Raw genomic sequence first — 6,753 nt, forward strand, 5'->3', positions numbered from 1 at the left:
TTCACAAACCCAGCTACAGCTGCCGTAAGCACTTCACGGACACACCCTTTTTGGATGTGGAACTGTTCATTGAAGGGGTGAAAATATATTCTGAAATACGGGGCACATCTCGCAAGCAGTATCGTGATACGATTACTAACATAGACGCATTGTTTCAAGTGTTTGCTACGAAACCGAATGCGGAGTGAAATGGTATATGTAATCGCCACTGTTAAACTATTCTGTGTTTGTGTTCTAGATGTGGCACTTTCGCTCCAATATGTCCATTCAAAACTTGAAATAGCGCAAAGCAGCAAATACTTTGCTCCATGGCGAGAGCCCTTTCATCTGAATGAGCCAATCTTCAGGTAACAATAACAGCCTAAAATAAATTCTGTCAACTCAGCCTGTTCAGTGTAATCAATGCTTTTTTGTACTCAGTTACAAAATACATAATTGCATTTCAGTACTCAAATAAGTTGAATAGTCTTTCACTGTCGCGAATAAACCTATACAGTGTAAACTACGAATTCACGAAACAGGTTTAGAATTACAGTATTTATTTGTCTTGACGTTGCACATTGCCAGAATTGTTTTTAACATAATAAGCGACAACATGTCTACAACTCTCAAGTAAACGTCCTCCTAGCGTTGATGGGGTTTCATTGTCCACATTACACAGCATCCTTTCCAAATACCCTGCCATTTTTCAGCCACCTCTGTTTTGTGAATTCCAGTACGCACTCTTCCTAAAAGACTTCCTACACCGATTTAAAAACTTTCGTTACTATTTTACGCAGTGTTGTGTGGCCGGTTTTGTACTGATAATGCAGCTCACTTAGAGTACAGCTACTACCCACATATCTGGATTGTACAGTTGTTTGTAAATTTTTTTATATCATTCTGTCGTTCGCGTAATAATAATTTCTGTAAACCCTAACAGATGTCTCTGTCACACTTAATAAGCTTGCCTACAGCGTATTTTGAAAAAGACATTAAACTCTCTTTGTTTATATATTGTTTTTAAAGTGAACTGTCGTTTTTTTTCAATTATTTCTGTTATAATCTTTCAAATGGCCACGTGTCGCTGTCAGCGCCTGATAGTTGGCGCAACTCACACTGTTTTCGTGGCAGCAGTGTAAGCCACTGAGCCGATCAGTCTGATGTTCCCAGCAGGGGCACACGGCGCAAAGGCTTTTGACTTGGGAACAGCTGCTCTAAATTCTGACCATTGCTTTTTAGCCATGTAATTTTACGTAAATAACCTTCGTACGTCATGAAAATTGTCATCTTAGTTAATGTGTTTTTTGTCATACCTAATTTTCTATGTATTATTTTCTAAGATCTGTCAAAATTTCATTCTGATGAAGACACCCCTAAGAGGTGTCGAAACCTCCAGTTATATGCAACCGGCTGGCTGTACAATCCTATGTTGAAACTAGTATACAGTTGGTGAATAACAGCCATGTTTAAAACTGTAGTACCTGAAAAAGATGAACAGTTGACGGTACAGCCATTGTTTTACCGTTAATTCACCAAAGACTGTAGATTCATTCGAAACTAAAGAATTTCCTTTCATTTACTCTTAAATCCAAAAACAGTGTCCCAAACGCTCTTGTCAGTTCCCGTGAACTATCCAGTCGGCGAGTCCAAAACCTCGTATTGCAATTCTTAATGTTTTCATAAACTAAATAAACAAACACTGCCTGCTTTCTTCTGCCTAATGCATACTGGTTGGGTTCTATTGTCACCGTTTGTGCATTGAACGATTTCCCAGGCCGCGATCTCGCTGGGCTAAAGCGTGTATGTTAGTAGCTCGTGTGCATCTAGCCATTACACTGAGGTGACAGAAGTCATTGGATAGCGAACTGACGTGTAGAGATTGTGGCAGGATCGCGTGCGCAAGGTATAACAGGGCAGTGCATTGCCGGAGCTGCCATTTGCAGCCATGTGAGTCAAGTGAAAAGGTTTCTCGACACTGTTATGGCCGCACGACGGGAACTCACAGACTTTGACCGTTGAATGGTAGTTGAAGACATGGGACATTCCATTTCAGAAATCGTTCAGCAATTCAATATTCCGACATTTACAGTGCCAAGAGCGTGTCGAGAATACAAAATTTCGGGCGTCATCTCTCACCATGGAGAACGCAATGGTCGACGGGCTTAACATAACGACCGAGAACAGCGCCGTTTACGTAGAGTTGTCAGCGCTAAGAGACAAGGAACCAAGGGACACTGTGTGTAATAACCACAGGAGTCAATGTGGGCGTACGACGAAGGTATTCGTTAGGATAGTGTTGCGAAATTTGGCGTTAGTGGGTCATGGCAGCAGACGACCGACGCGAGTGCCTTTGATAACAGCACCACATCGCCTGCAGCGCCTCTCCTGGACTCGTGACCACATCGGATGGACCCTGGACGACTGGAAAACCGGGGTCTGGTCAGATAAGTGACGATTTCAGTTGGTAAGAGCTGATGGTGGGGTTCGACTGTGGCGCCATGGACCCACGTTCTCAACAGAGTATTGTGCAAGGTGGTGATGGCTCCATAATGGTGTGGGCGTGCTTACATGATCATTGACTGGAATTGGTTATGTTCGGATACTTGGAGACCACTTGAAATCATTCATGGACTTCAAATTTCCAAAAAAAGATGGAATCTTTATAGATGCCAGTGCGCCACGTCGCCGGGCCACAACTCTTCGCAACTGATTTGCAGTACATCTTGGACAATACGAGCGAATGGTTTGGCGACTCAGATCGCCCGATATGAATCCCATCGAACATTTATGAGATATAATAGTGGGGTCAGTTCGTTCACAAAGTCCTACACCGGCGACGCCTTTGCAGTTTAGGATGGCTATGGAGGCTGCGTGGCTCAGTACTTCTGCAGGGCACTTCCAGGACTTCCAACTACTTGTTGAGTCACCGCCACGTCGAGCAGCTGTTGCATTGTGCCACGCAAAAACGCAAAAGGAGATCCTAGGGGGGAGGGACCCCCCTAGGAGATGAAACCCATCACCTCTGCCAGCTCAGTATATTATCAGTTTACAGAAAGATCGTACGCCAGTTGTCCCTAAACAGCCGCCTTCTCCGGCTGATACATTCCGCACTAGCACGCTTCGCTTTATTACTCGGTTACTTATACCAAAAATCTATGAAGAATATCCCAGTATTTTTTCTTGAAAATATGAGTATTCAAACCTCCATAAAGCGCCGAGGGAACTAGATTAGGAAATGAGACGCTTAAAGTAGTAAAAGGGGTTTTGCTATTTGCGGAGCAAATTAACTGATGATGGTCGAAGTAGAGAGGATATAAAATGTAGACTGGCAATGTCAAGGAAAGCGTATCTGAAGAAGAGAAATTTGTTAACATCGAGTGCAGATCCGTCAGGAAGTCGTTTCTGAACGTGTTTGTATGGAGTGTAGCCATGTATGGAAGTGAAACATGGACGATAAATAGTTTGGACAAGAAGAGAATAGAAGCTTTCGAAATGTGATGCTATAGAAGAATGCTGAAGATTAAATGGGTAGATCACATAACTAATGGGGTGGTATTGAATAGAATTGGGCAGAAGAGAAATTTGTAGCACAATTTGACTACAAGAAGGGATCGGTTGGTAGGACATATTCTGAGGCATCAAGGGATCACCAATTTAGTACTGGAGGGCAGCGTCGAGGGTAAAATTCGTAGAGGGAGACCAAGAGATGAATACACTAAGCAGACTCAGAAGGATGTAGGTTGCAGTAGGTACTGGGAGGTGGAGAAGCCTGCACAGGGTAGAGTAGCATGGAGAGCTGCATCAAACTAGTCTCTGGAATGAAGACCACAATAACAACAACAAAGCGCATTGTTGTAAAATATTAACTGCGTCCACTAGATATTTTTTTAAAACATTGTATCGGCGCCAGAAGGTCGTAGGAAACTCTCTCTCTCTCTCTCTCTCTCTCTCTCCCTCTCTCTCTCTCCCTCTCTCCTTTTTAATTCTGGACAAAAGTCAGCAGCTTCATTCTTTAGAAGTAATTGTTATAAAATAAAAATTGAGATAGTTAAAAAAGGCACCAACAAAAGTGCAAATTTTTCGAATCTTTACAATTAATAAAATCATAAAAATTATTTAATAGCGTGATAGTACAACTCCTTTCGAAGAAAATAAGCCTAAGGCCATCAGCTGAGAAGATATAGCCAATTATCCGGAGTTCCTTATTTTTGATAAATCAGTACACCTCGAGAAATAATTATTAGTTTTTAATTTTGAAACACGTACTACTTTCACTTACAGCAGGCCAAACTTATAGTAAATAAAACGTATGGGAACGACAATGTTAACGAGTTATAGAGAACCGGATATTTAGCTGTTTTGTCGATCAGATTTAGGTAGTAAGCCTATGCTCCTATTACGATTTGCCCCGTACGAGCATAATCTCGTGTCACCACGCGAGGTAAACCAACCCTCTTCCATAGTGGTCAGCCGGCTAAAAAGTCATCTGGTTTGGTATGCCATTGCTGAACATTTCCGATGCTGAAACTTCCTGGCAGATTAAAACTGCGTGCCCGACCGAGACTCGAAGTCGGGACCTTTGCCTTTCGCGGGCAAGTGCTCTACCATCTGAGCTACCGAAGCACGACTCACGCCCGGTCCCACAGCTTTACGTCTGCCAGTATCTCGTCTCCTACCTTCCAAACTTTACAGCTCTCCTGTGAACCTTGCAGAACTAGCATTCCTGAAAGAAAGGATACTGCGGAGACATGGCTTAGCCACAACCTGGGGGATGTTTCCAGAATGAGATTTTCACTCAGCAGCGGAGTGTGCGTTGATATTAAACTTCCTGGCAGATTAAAACTGTGTGCCCGACAGAGACTCGAACTCGGGACCTTCGCCTTTCGCGGGCAAGTGCTCTACCATCTGAGCTACCGAAGCACGACTCACGCCCGGTGCTGAGCGTGCTTCGGTTATTCTTTTCACAGTGATAAATGAAAATATATGGCGGATTCTCGTAAGTACTTAATTGTGCTTATTCAGTATAAAAACCTTCTTTCTCTTGCACAAGAGCAACTCGAATCAAAAATATCTTACGTTATCGAAATTTAGTACGAATTTCGTGTTGCGCAAGTCTTCGAGAGCACAAAGCTGCCAACTCGCATGAGCACATACAGAGTGGCCAAAATAAAGTTGCCCCGGAATATATTTACATAAAGACTGACGTGTGGTTGACCCTTGTTAAAGAACGTCAGTGCACTGGAAATGGCTTCCATTGACGTCGCTGCACGACTGTGCTCGTTTCGTCAGTCTGAGGCACGGCTAGCAGGTTTCCCAGAGGGATAGCAACTACAGCGTCTTCAATGTTCTGTTGTAGCTCTTCCAGCAAGTGTGGATCATTTGAGTACACCCGACCCTTCAATCTTCCCCATACGTACACTACTGGTCATTAAAATTGCTACACCAAGAAGAAATGCAGATGATAAACGGGTATTCATTGGACAAATATATTATACTAGAACTGACACGTGATTACATTTTCACGCAATTTGGGTGCATAGATCCTGAGAAATCAGTACCCAGAACAACCACCTCTGGCCGTAATAACGGCCCTGATACGCCTGGGCATTGAGTCAAACAGAGGTTGGATGGCGTGTACAGGTACAGCTGCCCATGCAGCTTCAATACGATACCACAGTTCATCAAGAGTAGTGACTGGCGTATTGTGACGAGCCAGTTGCTCGGCCACCATTGACCAGACGTTTTCAATTGGTGAGAGATCTGGAGAATGTGCTGGCCAGGCCAGCAGTCAAACATTTTCTGTATCCAGAAAGGCCCGTACAGGACCTACAACATGCGGTCGTGCATTATCCTGCTGAAATGTAGGGTTTCGCAGGGATCGAATAGAGGGTACAACCACGGGTCGTAACACAACTGAAATGTAACGTCCACTGTTCAAAGTGCCGTCAATGCGAACAAGAGGTGACCGAGACGTGTAACCAATGGCACCCCATTCTATCACGTGGGTGATACGCCAGTATGGCGATGACGATTACACGCTTCCAATGTGCGTTCACCGCGATGTCGGCAAACACGGATACGACCATCATGATGCTGTAAACAGAACCTGGATTCATCCGAGAAAATGACGTTCTGCCTTTCGTGCACCCAGGTTCGTCGTTGAGTACACTATCGTAGGCGCTCCTGTCTGTGATGTAGCGTCAAGGGTAACCGCAGCCATGGTCTCCGAGCTGATAGTCCATGCTGCGGCGAACGTCGTCGAACTGTTCGTGCTGATGGTTGTTGTCTTGCAAAAGTCCCCATCTGTTGACTCGTTGATCGAGACGTGGCTGCATGTTCCGTTACAGCCGTGCGAATAAGATGTCTGTCATCTCGACTGCTAGTGATACGAGGCCGTTGTGATCCAGCACGGCGTTCCGTATTACCCTCCTGAACCCACCGATTCCATATTCTGCTAACAGTCATTGGATCTCGACCAACACGAGCAGCGATGTCGCGATACGATAAATCGCAATCGCGATAGGCTACAATCCGGCCTTTATCAAAGTCGGAAACGTGATGGTACGCATTTCTCCTCCTTACACGAGGCATCACAACGACGTTTCACCAGGCAACGCCGGTCAACTGCTGTTTGTGTATGAGAAATCGGTTGGAAACTTTCCTCATGTCAGCACGTTGTAGGTGTCACCACCGGCGCAGCCTTGTGTGAATGCTCTGAAAAGCTAATCATTTGTATATCACTGCATCTTCTTCCTGTTGATTAAATTTCGC

Source organism: Schistocerca americana, chromosome 6 (genome assembly GCF_021461395.2).
Source record: "Schistocerca americana isolate TAMUIC-IGC-003095 chromosome 6, iqSchAmer2.1, whole genome shotgun sequence".
NCBI classification, from domain to species: Eukaryota; Metazoa; Arthropoda; class Insecta; order Orthoptera; family Acrididae; genus Schistocerca; species Schistocerca americana.